Consider the following 14,875-nt stretch of genomic DNA (forward strand, 5'->3'; position numbering starts at 1 on the left):
TAAATTGGGGGTATGTTGCATTATTGACATATTACAAGATTCTAAATGATGGAAAGGAATTCAAAATACAAGTCTAAAACCAAATTACTGAGGTAAGCAAAAAAAATCAAAATTATGATCTCACAGATTTTGAAATCAAAAGGTCATGAAATACCCAAGAAGCATCCTTCCTCAGGCAATATATTCCTCAGAGAAGGTGATTATAGGTCTGATTACTGAAAGAATTGAAGAAAACTGTTGCAAGAATAAGTTGTAATGGAAAACACTAAGGCTGGAATGTTAGGGCTGCTCACGCCAATGGGATTTTCCCATCCCACTGCAATGAATGGAGATTTGGCTGAATTCTCTGACATTGCATGGCCAGTAAGATCGCATCCTAAGAAAGAATATAAGAGAAACAAGAAGAAGTTTAAGAACAAAGGAGCTGGAGTAGGCTTTTCTGCTCTTTGAGCTTGGCGTAGCATTGAATATAATGTCTGGATTTTGGCCTTAATTCCACTATCCTGCACTATTCCCACAATGGGAATGGTAGCACTGTGATAATGGGAGGGATTCTCTGATCTCATTTGTACCTGCCTCGCTCGAGTGAGAATGGAGAATTTGACATTCGAGCCAAAAACGCCATTCACTTTCAGTGACACTGGAGAATCCCAGCTGTGAGGATGGGGTTTTTTGGTGAATATTACTGTACCAATAATGATTGAGTGGTCCTGACTAATGTCTAAAGACATGAGTTTGAATCCCATCACAATGGCTGATGGAATTTAAATTCACTTGTTCACTTTCTCTGAGATGGAAAAGCTGCTATTGTTAATGATGATCATGAAGGTCCTGTGGCCAAAATCCCTCTCGACTTGTCCACATAATTTACCATTTACAGATGTATCTATCCATGACAGCATTGTTAGGGTGACCACTGCACAGACCTTGTGAAGGTGAAGTCCCATCTTCACACTGAGGATGCTACCCATTGTGTTGTATGGCTCTACCGCTGTGCTAAATGGGATAGATTTGGACCAGAACCAACAGCTCAAAACTGAGCCATCAGCAGCTGCAGAATTGTATCAAACCACAATCTGTAACCTCATGGTCCACCAAATCTACCATTACCAATAACATTTCTTCCATTTTTTGTGATACAGCGAAGCGATTTCACAACCGATCGATCTGATCTAAGCTCTGCAGTCCTGCCACATCAGTTGTGAAAGATGGTGAACAATTAAACAACTACCTGGAACAGGAGGCTCCTTAAAAATCCCCATCCTCAGCATGTAGGTGAAAAAGACACCTTCAGCCAGAAATGCTGCATGGATTATCCATCTCTGCCTCCTCAATAATATAGGCACCGGTCTTCAGCCAATCTGGTTCACTCCATGTGATATCAAAAAATTGTTGAAGGCACTAAGTGTAGTAAAAGCTCTGGGTGTTTGGGAGATCTTGATATTTTGTGTTATACTGTGGCACCTTTTTAATATGTCTGGTATTTCTGTTTATTAGGGGAAAGTAACTAATTGTGGTGTGGGTCAGTGTGCAGAGCTCAACACTGAGTGGTAGATACATGGAATGTGGAGGACATCAGGATGAATAGAGAAGTCTGATCGAAGACATTATCACTGAGAATGTTATTAAATTTATCAAAATTAAGACAGTTTCAATTACACAAGGACATACACACAGGCACAGACATTTCGGGACATGTCATTGGGGTGGTGGTACAGCAACTGACCTGAACAATGGCCGCTCAAGTATGTATGAATGACTGTCTTTCTGTCTGATCAAGATGCACAACACATCCATTTCTCACATGTATCTGCAGGCACCCCCTTCTGACAGCAGGAAATAACTACATGCAAAATGTCCTTGCATAGCCAGGATGGGATCGAAAATCCAACCGGATAACTCGATTTAAGGCAATAACTTATGATGCTAAGGGGCCAGGTCCAAAAAGGGTATAAAGCCACAGCTGTCAAGGATGTTCTTGCTACAGTCAGGAAGTGTGACTATGGGGGTATTTTGGGCCCAGACCCTCCATGTGCAGAATTGCCGGAAGGGACACAAAATCTGGAGAGAACCAGAACTCATGAATCTTGCCAACAAGATTGTAGTCTCCAATTTTCCCCGCCCCTCACCAGAGATGCAATCAGGCTCATGCCCATAATGGGCAAGAACTTGATTTTAATACATTTGAATAAATTTCAATCTAATTATCTAGCCCCCCCGCCTCACATGATTGCCCTCACTAAATATTCATATCTGGCCGATGTTGATGAGGTTTACAACAGGGTTAGCCAGATGTAAATCTGTTGATGTGTTCCCTCCAGAGGTGCAGAGCATAGCTCAAGGGGGAGAGAGAGAGACATGGTCAGGCAGTGCTCTGGTATTGACAATTGGCACAGGTTGGCACTGCTAGGGCCCGCCCAGACTGGGGTGGCATGTGTAGGTAACCCCTATTTGTTTGGGGGGGGGAGTGGGGGGCAGCAGTGGTGAGAGGGGTGGGGATGCCTACATGGAGGGGGAAGGTGAGGGGATGCCTGCTTTGGGAGGAAGAGAGGAGAATTGCTGCAGAGGGGTGGGGGAGAGGACTGTGATGCTTTGATGCTGGCAGGAAGGGGTTGGGGACTCTTTAACTTCAATTTGAGACTGGGGAATTGTTTTTAATTCCTGTTATGTTTGTGTGTAAACCTTCATGATTTACTTAACAGAACTCTTTCTTCCTCCAGCATTATTCTGTACACCCCATCCCCTCCCCGCCACCTCTCCCCCCGCTATTGCTCTTGATTGTCCTACAATGCGGTCTATTCCCCAGTAGGTTTGCTTAGCCCTTTCAGGAAGAACTTCTTATGTTGCAATATTAGCTTAAACAACAAGATCCATATTACATTGCAACAGAATAATGCAAAATCACAAGTTAGGCAGACAGGTTGCAAGTCTAATAATAACATCAGGCGGGTTACATAGTTGACATGATATTGGACTGTATACATGAGAGCAAGTCCCAGCATCTGATTTCAGTTTTTGAAAAATTGTTGAATTCTTCCATATTTAACTCAGATGACCTGGTTGGCATGCAAATGTTTAATCTAGCTCCCTTAACTCAGTCAATATTTTATGTTTTGTGTTGGCTTGTCCAGTTAAATGGTTCGTGGCAGTGAGTCACAGGCTGCAGAACAGGAATAAAAAATCCTGGCCTCTATCTACAAAGGGTGAACTTTGGGTAATACACTCACGTAAAATACTTAATTAATTAATTAAAAATGAACGCTAATGATGTTTGTATTGAAATAGTGAACAAAAGAATTTTCTTGAAAGCACGTCAACTATCAAAGAAAGGCAGTGATTACAAATCTGTTGTGGCCTATTCTTTGACACATGATTACCCTGCATGCAACTGAGGTAATGCAAGCAATATGCAAACTTCTCCATGACTGTGGTATGTTGACTCGTGCTAAACATGTGGAGAGCCTGCATATTCAACAGTTTTGGCCAAGGCTAGCATGAATTAAAGCTAGTCCGAACTTCCTAAAACTAACCTTCACAAACACAGAGGTGCATTGTGCCTGTAGCAGATCTTAGAATGGTCTCTGTGAAAGTTTCCTATCAGGAATAAAGAGGAAAGATTTGGAGTAGCATATGCAGATTGAAGGCTCCCAGATTCTCCGATGCAGTGCTGGAGGCCTTAGTAAGAAGTCTCACAACACCTGCTTCCTTTCTTAAACAAGGGAACAACATTGGCTATTCTCCATTCCTCTGGAACCTTGCCTGTGGTCAAGGAAGGTGTGAAGGTATCTGTTAAGGCCCCGGCTATTTCCCCCCTTTCCTCCCACTGTAACCTGGGATAGATCCCATCTGGCCCCAGGGACGTGTCTACCTTCATGCAATTTAGATACTCAACACTTTCTCCTTTGATGTATTAATGTTCACAAGAGCATTCACATACCTATCCCTGATCTCAACATTCAACATATTCTTCTCCTTAGTGAATACTAATACAAACTACTCATTAAGGATGCAGTAATGAGTAATTTGCAGGATGAGGGATTTTAGAAGGCGCATAAAGCAGAAAGATACTGTCATCCTGAATGTTTTCAGCAATACTGGTTGAAGTGAATTTGAAGCTCTGTCTTTTCTAAGGGGCTCAGGAAATATAGGTGTCCCCATCTCCTACCTCTGCTGACTCCTTCTGCTACGTGTGATCTTGTCCTGCAAGAAAGAGCGAACTGTGCCAATGAGTGTGTTGAGGTGATGTACCTGTCGTAGCTGAGTAGCTAATACCTGTGGGGACTGTGTGATGTGCGTGTGATGCTTGCAGAAGTGTTAAATGTGTTAGAGTGAGGCGGAACATATGTATATTAGGTATGAATCCTGATTGCTAGCGATTGCTGTTGTATGAGTGGTGGGAGTATGGTGTATTGAGATGTGTGTGGTGAATAGGATATGACAGACGAAGTTGCACTCACGGATTTTGGCTATTTATGTAAGATTACTGAACTCTTTGTAGCATTGACTCCTGTGGCTGTCTTCACAGTGCGAATGACTGAAGGGTTTGTTGCCGCAATGTGGAAATATGATGCTTCTCCTCCTTTCCACCTCCATCACATGATGTGGAGATGTTGCCGTTAGACTGGGGTGGGCACACCAGGTTAAAATCCAACAGGTTTATTTGGAATTGCAAGCCTTCAGAGCGTTTCTCTTTTACTCCTGCTACTTCCACTCACCTGATGAAGGAGCAGCAGTCCGAAAGCTCATGAGTTTATATGATGTCTCATGAGAATCCAAAAGTAAACTTCCTTTCACATTAGATCTTTGGAATTAAAAGGCAACATACAATTTTGATCAAAGATTTTATTACATTTCCATCAACCATGTATAATTCCATACAATTTTTTAACCTGAAGAAATGATTTGTCAATCAAATTCAATCTTTACTTTAAAAGTGATACCACATAATTGCTAAAGTTCATATTTTCTTTTGCATATAAAGTTTATAACATTTAGCTTTTTAAACTATTGACATCTAGCAAAATTACACTTGCATTTATGAAGTGCCTTTCATAGTGTTCAGGTGTATTTTAATGCCAATGAATTATGTTTGAAGTGTAGACGGTGTTGCAATGCAGCAGTCAGTTTGCGCACGGACAGGTGCCATAGACAACAACAATCTAACAACCAAATAGTCTGTTTTTAGATGTTGAGGGGTAAAAACTAGCCTGGACACGGAAGAATTTTTGTGCTCTTTGAAATAGTATCATGGGATATTTAGCATTGTGAAACCATTGGGCTGCATGTGCTTAGGTCATGACTGCCAAAGCAAATCCTCTTCACCCAGATTGAGAAAGGCTCCCAAACAAGAGGAGGACAAAGGAAATGTCTCAAAGGTGCCCTGAAGGCTCACCTCAAAAAATAAAACATAGGCGTCAACACCTTGCTCAGAAGAGACCTGCTTGGAGGAACCCCTTGACTGAAGGGACTGAGCTAAAGTATTATTGCTATAAACTCCACTTAATTATGTAACTTAGGGTCTTCTGTAAAAAGGTAATTGACCTGAAATGTTGGCCGGAATTTTCCAGTGGGGTTCTCCGGTCCCATTAGCAACGCACTCCCATCTGCAGGTTTCCTGCCGGCATGGGTGACATCAATGGGAATTCCCATTGATAGCGGCAGGACCAGAGAATCCTGCCAATAGCAAACAATGTGCCACCTCTCACCAGCAGGGAACATACGGCTGGGAGGCCGGAGAATCTCACCCTGATCTTTGTTTCTCTCTCAGGAGGTGCTGCCTGGCCCATTGAGTGTTTGTTGCACTCATTTATGTTTTATAGGAAGATATTTCATTGAACTAATGAAATATCTTCTCCATAGTTCTCCATTGTTGGGAATGTCCCCTTTCAGGAGAGATGTTAAAGCAATTATTTTCCTGTTTTAATGATTCAGGTGGATGTAAAAGACTCAATGGCACAACTCAGCCGAGAGCAGGGAAAACTGATTGACTCACATTCAACTCATTTGCTGTTGACTTTGCTCTGCAGCAATTAACTACTCTGCTTGTTATAGGACAATAGTAGCTGCAATTTAAAAATATAATTAATTAGGATGTGAAACACTTTTTAGGTCATTCTGTGGGTGTGATAAGACACTAAGCCTGATAAATCTTCTGTGGCCTGTTCTCATTTCACTATAACTTTGTCAAGTGGCCATGCTGAGCAGAAGTGGAAACATTCTGGAATACATCCAGACCATCTTCAGCAGAAAATTAACAGTAAAATTTCCAAACAACATCAAAATCAAGGCAAGGGACTTTAGCATTCCAGAGGGCTTACTAAATAGACATATAACACATTAGTCCTTGAATCTGAGTTAGTCACAGTGTGAGCAAAAAGACAAGTGCAGATGGTGTTATATTTTTGTTGTCTGCCTTGCTGTTTCCTTGTCTCTGGGGGATACATCTTCTAAGAGATTATGTTATGATCCACTATAGTTTCCTTTGTTTTCATTGCCATTTTGCCCTCTTCCCATCTTGAGTGTGAGGCTTCAATTCAACATTCCAGATGAAGAAGGTGAAGATGTCATTTCCTTTTCTCCCTCAGATGTGCTTGCTCATTCACAACAGAAGCTGAAGAATCTCCTGTCTTTTGGGGAGGAATCAAAGGAACTGGTGTTTGGGCTAGTGGTGTTATTTTCTGGTTAATTACAGCGCGGTCCTTCTGAACACACGTGGACTCCTTTCAAGAACGAAGCCTCAACCAAGTGAACTTGAATTAAAATCAAACCAGGCCACAAAAGTTTGCTTTTGCTTCACACCAGGAGACTTAATACCTGCTGCCTCGGAGATGATAACATGGTGAAATTCATTCATCCCATGGCCAAAGGGCAAGCATTCAGATTATAGATTGAATCAACATCAGATTTTCCAGATGTAGTTTAAACAAGCCTGTCTTCAATTAGATGTGGTACAATTGACAATAACTTTACTGCTCTGTCCAGAAAGGGAATTCATTTGAAAGGAGGTGTCCACAGTAAGTAGGCCTCTTCTCGACTGTCATCCTTTGTCTGGTGTGATCTTGTGAAGAAAATAGGCATAGGTGTTTGAAGCTGCAACTGAAACTGAACAGCAATTCAGGAACTGCTGTGCTGAAGGAGCGTCCAGAATACAGCATCAAAACTGAGGTAAGAGCCTTCAATGAAACTGGTTTTAAAAAAAAACTGGTGAAAAAAATTATGGACTTGTCATACTCGGATTGGAGTGAAAACAAAATGCGTTAGAGCAACAAAAGAGTTAAATAAAATCAGAAACTGCAAGACTTGGCTTGTCATTTCTCTTTTCAGTACATAAACCAGCTGCTGACTTTCTCCCTAACCACACACATACTGATTCAATTAAAGTGCATTTAAACTACCACCATTATATTGGTATGCGCATGGGATAGATTAGCTCAGTTATAAGTGAAAATCCTGTTGTGTACTGGACTAAACTTAGAAAATCTTCACTGGTACCAATGTTCAGGTGCTACCTGCTATTCTTTCTAGTTCTGTTGTTAAGTCACAAAAAGGCCGCAATCCCTGACTATGTTAATTTTAACGGAAAATGTATGTTTGAATTTAAAAGTGCCGGAATGTGGGTAGAAAAGATTGGCAGGCCATTTTTGCATGTTTACTCTCACTTTTAAGTATTTCTGCTGTCTATGTATTTCCAAACGCTAGCGAACATTGAGCTAACCCAAATGAAATTCAAGTTATTGATAAGAAATGTGAGCAGTATTCTGCTGATACACAATTGAAACAAGAAAGATTCTACTTCAGTTTAGACTTGGTAACTGGCATTGGTTCCTTTAACAAAATGGAACATTTGAAATATTACTACAGTAGTGTCAGTGCATAAATAGTATGTTTTTTTTAAATCGGGGAATACAGGTGTAGCAGTGGATAAGCCATAATACAGCAGGAGAGGAAAGGGTAACCTGAAAGTGCGGTAGGCATGGGAGCTGAGGTTAATCTAGGATGCTAATATATCTGAAAGGACCAAGTTCTGCACATTACGCAAGACTGAGCATTAGGAGACAGGCAATCACAGTCACAGCCTATGTATTCTACAAAGCTCTTTATTGTTAGTTAATTGTTTGTAGTGCAGCAACAGTGTCAAAGAGGGTATTCCAGGAGCCTTTTAGATAAAATTACAGGAGTGAACTACTTTGTATGCCTTTTGTGCAACTGGCAATTTCTTTACTATCTGATAAAGGAGTGAAAGACTGCAAGAGGTAATAAAAATGAATTGATTTTATGCAGTTATTTAATGGTAACAGTCTTTGAAATTAATTTGTTTTGCTGGAGGATTTGCTTCTTGTGTAGATCCCACCACTACAAGTATCAATAGTTAATAGAGCAGCAATAATAGGTTATTTATGTTGCTAGTGTGCTGGTGAGAGTGCAAAATTGTTGCATTGCATGGGGGTGCAAAAGGCTAATGACCTGAAACTGCAACTAACCCTGAAGTTTCTGCATCAATGGTGAAAATACTATTAGCTCATTTCTTTCAGAACTTGCACCTTCTGCCATGAGTGTCAAATTTCTGATCCAGTGCTACTTTCTGCTTAGTACTGCTAGAGGGCATTTAGCATAACTTAAGATATAGGAGCAGAAGTAGACTATTCAGCCCATAGAAACTGCACTGCCATTAAATGAGATCATGACTGATCTGATATGATAATCCTCAATTCAACTTTTCCATCTTATCCCCTTAATCCTTGATTTCCTACTGATTAAAAATCTGTGTACCTCAGTCATAAGAACATAAGAACATAAGAAATAGGAGCAGGAGTAGGCCATCTAGTCCTTCGAGCCTGCCCCGCCATTCAATAAGATCTGTAGTGGCTCAAGTTCCACTTTCCCGCTTTCTCCCCATAACCCTTAATTCCCTTGCCTACCAAAAACCTATCTACCCGTGTCTTAAATATATTTTGTGAGGTAGCCTCCACCACTTCAACGGGCAGAGAATTCCAGAGATTCACCACCCTTTGAGTGAAGAAGTTCCTCCTCAACTCCATTCTAAACTGCCCCCCCCCCCCTCTTATCTTGAGGCTGTGCCCTCTAGTCCTGCTGTCTTGAACATACTTAATGATCCAGCTTCTACGGTCCTCTGTTGTAAAGAATTCCACAGATTCACTGCCCTCTGAGAGAAGAAATTCTTCCTTATCTCTGTCTTAAATGGCTGATCCCCTTATTCTGAGGCTCCATGACTTCTGGTTCTGGACTCTCCCACGAGGTATAACAAGGTAAACCAGGTTATACAACCTCGCAGTATCTACCCTGTCAAGCCCCTTGAGAATCCTAGATACTTCCTTCAGTTACCCACTAATTTGCCCCAGCATTGAACAGTGGGCAACGTGGAATTCTTGCCATTTGAGCTAAAGTGAACTATGACTACAATTTGGAGTTGAAACTCTCCTTAGATACTCCTATATTATGGTCTATTTTTGAGAGATACTCATTGAAGAAGTCAATGATATCACTGCCCCAGCATTATCAATGTTTCGAGCCTTGTGATTCCTGAATACCACAATTAATTTCCATCAAAGTGTCTCTGTTAGTGCTGATGATTAATTCCTGATAAGTGTTCCATTGAGTGATGCTACATGGGTTCAGTTGGAGGGTGATCCTGTTTTCCTCGCACTGTGTACAGAGCTTATGATTCATTCCGCTAAGTAAGTGAACTAATTCATGTGGATGCTGAATTGCACATGTCTGATTATACAGTTGATTGCAATTGCCATCTGTGAACAAGTTTATGAAACACATTGTACAGATTATAGTAATATTAAATGTAAAGATATGTGCTGACCTTCTCCCAGCTGACAGCAATGGTTTTAACCTCCCCGATGGCATTTTGCTTTGTAGATTCACTGCTGCCATCGGAATTGTTAGAAAGCCATTTCATAATTCCTGACTGTGAAGTGTTAAGAAAAATAATAAGTAGCAGATGGTTAAGTTAAAGACAGAACCAACTACCCTCAGATACAGCAGGAAAAACGTTACACACAATTAAAGCTACTCCAAACTACGTGAGAATTTTGTTTTGCAAAAACAATCCCTAATAATTCTCACACAAGAAGAAAACAGCAACATGTTAGGTGACTTTTATACACACACGATAAAGCTGTGAGGTTAATGGTGCAGCCTCCACTAATATTATGATCTGCTTTTGCCAGCAATGCTTATTGGTGCCAGCAATTCAGCAACAGAGAAATACAGCAGCATTGTATAATGAACATAGCTGAATAAAATAGTCTGTCAATTGACATTTAAAGTGATTACAAAACATCAATGACAAACAGCATCAGCAGGGAGCACCAATACACTTCCCCATCAAAAGAGCGGACATTTCAACATTTGCAGTAATAACAACTTCTTGAGTTACAGAACTCTTGGAACACAGGCCTGATGCAGATTCCGTCTCCTCCCTTAAATCTTTTCCACCTCCCATTATTTCACAATTTCCTTTCTGGGAAAAGTTTTTTTGGATTAAGAACAGGACCATTCTAGTGACAACATTGATACAATGTTGTTGTAGGATCATGCACTGTGTTTAATGACCGACCATGTTCATATGTCACTTTAAAGAAATACACAAGTATTCAAAGTTCAAAGAATGTGAATCATCCTAATGGTTTTAACATATACCGTACTTCAGTTTAAATGACGCAACGTTGCTTTAACCATAACTGCAAGGAGAAAACACAAAAGGTTCTTTAACACAAAGGTAAGTCATTTTAACTTTACCATAAATGATTTGTCATAGTTTTATATTAAAAATGATAAACAGTGTTTAAACTTCAGTTATTCCTCTAAAATTATGTGTACAGAATACATGAAAAACAGCTTCTTACTGTTCAAAAGCTTAGATGATATTATTAAGTACAATCAGATTTTTTGTGCACTTCTGGCAATTAAAATACCCACTCCTATGATGAGATTCTTTGATAATCTTTGTGCTTCCTAACTGGGAAATCGCACTCGTAGGGATCAAGCGTTGGGGTTTTGGGCTGCAGCATTGTAGCCTGTAGTTACTGTGAATCTGGCTCCCTGCTGGAAACACAGAATCCTGGAATCACTCTAGTGGGTAATGCACCACATGTGGTGGCACTGGGCCATTCGAACCAGAGGGAAGAATTCCTTTGGAAGTTCTTCTGCAGCGACACTTTAAAAATGTCTGTGAAGTTCTCTCTGCTAGCTAGTGCCAGCAAAATAAGGATCATGCTTGAAAAGGGAATAGTCACACATTCACTACAAATATTGAGCATGGAGAATCTTCACAAACATGTTTAAAATGTCACTGCGACAGGTGACCAGAGGAACTCTTGACCCCGCCCCCAGGAATGATTAAGTTCTGATCCTGCTTGTTGATGCCAGCTGGCTGGCAGTAACTGCATTGCATCTTCTCCTGAGCTAGATAAGTAAACTTACAAAGGATGAAACAGAAAATACTGACAACAATCAGCCAGTGGAAGGAGAAATATAAGGTTAATGTTGCAGGCAGGTTGTTGCAACTGGAAGATTATCAGGTACAGATCCAAGTAAAAGGAGGCACAGTAGAGAATAAAAAGAAGCAATCTGTGATTGGGCAGAAGCAGCAGATGATTAAATGACCAATATGGTGATGGTACATTCCTAAAAAAGATTATAAGGAACAACATTAGCGAGATAAAAATCTACAGTGTAAAAAGATTCCTGTGCTTTGGAAATGTGTTGTAAGTAAGACAGGACTGCCACTCTCTATCTTTAACTTCTTCCAAACCTACAATTCTTCCAGATTTCCACATTCTTTCAATTCTAGCAGATCTCCGATTTCCATCTCTTCACTTATGCCAGCCATTGTTTCAGCTATATAGACCATAAACCCTTGAATTTATTGCTCCCTAAAATTCTTCATCTCTCTATTTGTTTCTTCCTTTCAACAAATATACTCATGAATATTTATCTCTTTGATCAAGCTTTTAGTCATCTGTATTAATATCACTTTAGGCTTGGTGTCAAATTCTGACTGATAATGTTGCTGCAAAGCATCTGGGGACATTGTTAACTACACAATATCTATACAATTGCAAATTGTTTCAGCTGGCTGTATACCAACGGGGGAGTATTGTTCTAAGCACCAGACTATAATGTAAAAGAATGGTTACCTTAACAGCAATGGAGGCCATTTGGGTTGTCGTGACCATGCAGACTCTCTGCAAAAACAACGCTTGCTAATCCCGCTCTCCAGCTTTTTCCCTGCAATTTATTTCTCTTCAATTTATTTCTCTCCAGCTCCCCTTAAAAATCAGGATTGATTCTGCCTCCACTGTACTCTGAGGTAGAACATTGCAGAGTCTATTCATTTGCTGTGTAAAAAAAGTTGTTCCTCACATCGTCAGCAGTAAAAAGTTATTAAATGTAAAAGAATAGTGTAACAGAATATTGGTCAAGAGAAAATATTCCTTTGTTGAAGCATTATTAATGTACGGATTTATTTCATTCATTAAACTGCATGGAACGTAAAGCTATAAATAAATTTATTAAGTTTAGAATATCGTGGAGGCTCTTCCATTTGAGAATAGATTTCTGAATGGAGAGAGGGAGTGGGAGTGGCTTTAAGAGGTAAGAAGAAGTGATATTTCTGAGCCTGTGTCTAAAATCCAATCATAATCCCATTCTTAAGCACATAAAATCTTTAAACCATTAGGGAACACAGATGCTGTCCATTCCATGTGTTGCTTGGGAAACTGAAAACATTTAATCTACTGCCAAGACAGGCAACAAAACATTTGATTGTCAAAAATAATGTGCTCAAATCTCTAGATTTTCCCAGAGCTACTTAACAAACATAAATTTTCACAAATAAAACGGAAATTATCTTTATCATTGCTCCAGCAACTGTGTGATCACCAGGATATTGAAGAACCCAAGGCAGGATTTGAAGAAGGGCTGTATGCCTGAGTAATCTGGTATGTCAGCTACGACTCTCATCAACTTTTATAGATGCACCATAGAAAGCATTATTTCTGGTTGTATCACAGCTTGGTATGGCTCCTGCTCTGCCCAATACCGCAAGGAACTACAAAAGGTCATGAATGTGACCCAATCCATCACACAAACCAGCCTCCCATCCATTGACTCTGTCTACACTTCCTGCTACCTCAGCAAAGCGGCCAGCATAATTAAGGACTCCACGCATTCTGGACATTCTCTCTTCCACGCTCTTCCTTCAGGAAAAAGATACAAAAGTCTGAGGTCATGTGACAACTGACTCCAGAACAGTTTCTTCCCTGCTGCTGTCAGACTTTTGAATGGACTTACCTTGCATTAAGTTGATCTTTCCTTACACCCTAGCTATGACTGTAACACTACATTCTGCACCCTCTCATTTCCTTTTCTCTGAACAGTATGCTTTGTTTCTATAGTGTGCAAGAATACAATACTTTTCACATGTGACAATAATAAATCAAATCAAATAAGAGTAAATATTCTTCTGCAGTGCTCATGGCTGTGCTATGGGCCTGTTTTATTTGCTCTTTCATAGGCTGTGGATGTTGCTGCTTAGGTCAATTTTTGTGGCCCATCCCTAACTGCCCTTGAGAGAGTGGTGTTGAGCCACCTGAACTGCTGCAATCCATGTGGTCTGGGTGCACCTAGAGTGCTGTTAACAAGGGAGTTACTTTCATACATTTTTCATCTTTATGCCAATTATGTAACTGCTTCAAATTGAGTGATGAATAAAGGCAGGCTGAAATCCTCGATGAAAACTTTCCATGGAAGGGACAATCTTGTTATTTCAAGGATAATTTGTCATGAATTATTTTGATTCGTTGGGTGCAGTTTATAGTAAAACTTTTACATGAGGGAGGAGTGCGCTTGCAGTCAGCATCACAGAGAAGTAGGCTAGGGAGAGTGTCCTTGCAGTCAAAATGGCCATAAGCAGTCTGGGAAGAGTGTGCTTGCAGTCAGCTCTTTTTTAAAAAAGCAAAAAGAGTGACATCACAGGAAAATTTGTAAGAGTGCAGTAAGAAATTTGAGTGTTATCTTGAAGATTGGAGCACCTGAGGTGACTTCAGGATTCAAACATTACGTGGGGAAGTGGAAGTAGCTGATTGAATGAGTACTTAACTACTTTATTGCTTATAGTTTATAAGGTCTTTATTTTATGGTCTATATTTTGTATGGGCAATGTTCTGCAGTGACAAGGACCAGGGAAGAAGGATCATAGAGTAATTGATATTATTTGATGTTAGGTATCTTCTAAATGGCTTAATTTAAAGGCGTAAGTCATGGCAGAAGAGTTCAAAACCATGGTGTGCTCCCCCTGCTCAATGTGGGAAGGGGAGAATATTTCCAGGACTGACACATGTACAGGAAGCATCCCCAGCTACTCTCTCTGTGAGAAGAAATTTCTACACACCTCACTTTTAAATGACTAGTCCTTTATTTTATAGCTATGCTCCCTTGCTCAAGGGACTCCCATTGTGAAAACATCTCGCCATTATTCATGTGTTCCTTTATGAAGTATAAATTTAATTCCTCAGTCATTTCTTTATTCCTATTATGGCTGAAGAGTTAAATTTGTACTTTCCTTCAGTCTTCATAAAGGAAGACATGAATAATGTACCAAAAGTGCTGAGAGAACCATGTTTTAGAGAGGAGCTGAAAGAAATCAGCATGAGTAGAGAAATGGTTTTGGGGAAATTAATGGGATTGAAGATGGATACTACTCCGGGTCCTGATAATCATCATCCCAGAGTACTTAAGGAAGTGGGCCTGGAAGCATACATACTCTTCACAAGATACCCTTTCACCTATCTTGGTATCATTGACAAATTTGGAAACCTTAAATTCTGTTCCTTTCTCTAGG

The 14,875-nt window shown here is 40.2% G+C and overlaps 1 protein-coding gene across 1 annotated transcript in view; it reads left to right on the top strand.

Annotated features, from left to right (window-relative positions):
• Positions 1-10,525: 10,525 nt before the first annotated feature.
• The window catches only part of LOC145345062 (scavenger receptor class A member 5-like), a 93,806-nt gene continuing 89,456 nt past the window's right edge, over positions 10,526-14,875 (top strand). Inside the window, exon 1 of the mRNA XM_080192614.1 lies at positions 10,526-10,750. The gene's annotated coding sequence lies outside the window, so the exon portion shown is untranslated. The remainder of the gene's footprint in view (positions 10,751-14,875) is intronic.

This window comes from Carcharhinus amblyrhynchos, chromosome 7 (genome assembly GCF_965287045.1).
Source record: "Carcharhinus amblyrhynchos chromosome 7, sCarAmb.v2.hapA, whole genome shotgun sequence".
NCBI lineage: Eukaryota > Metazoa > Chordata > Chondrichthyes > Carcharhiniformes > Carcharhinidae > Carcharhinus > Carcharhinus amblyrhynchos.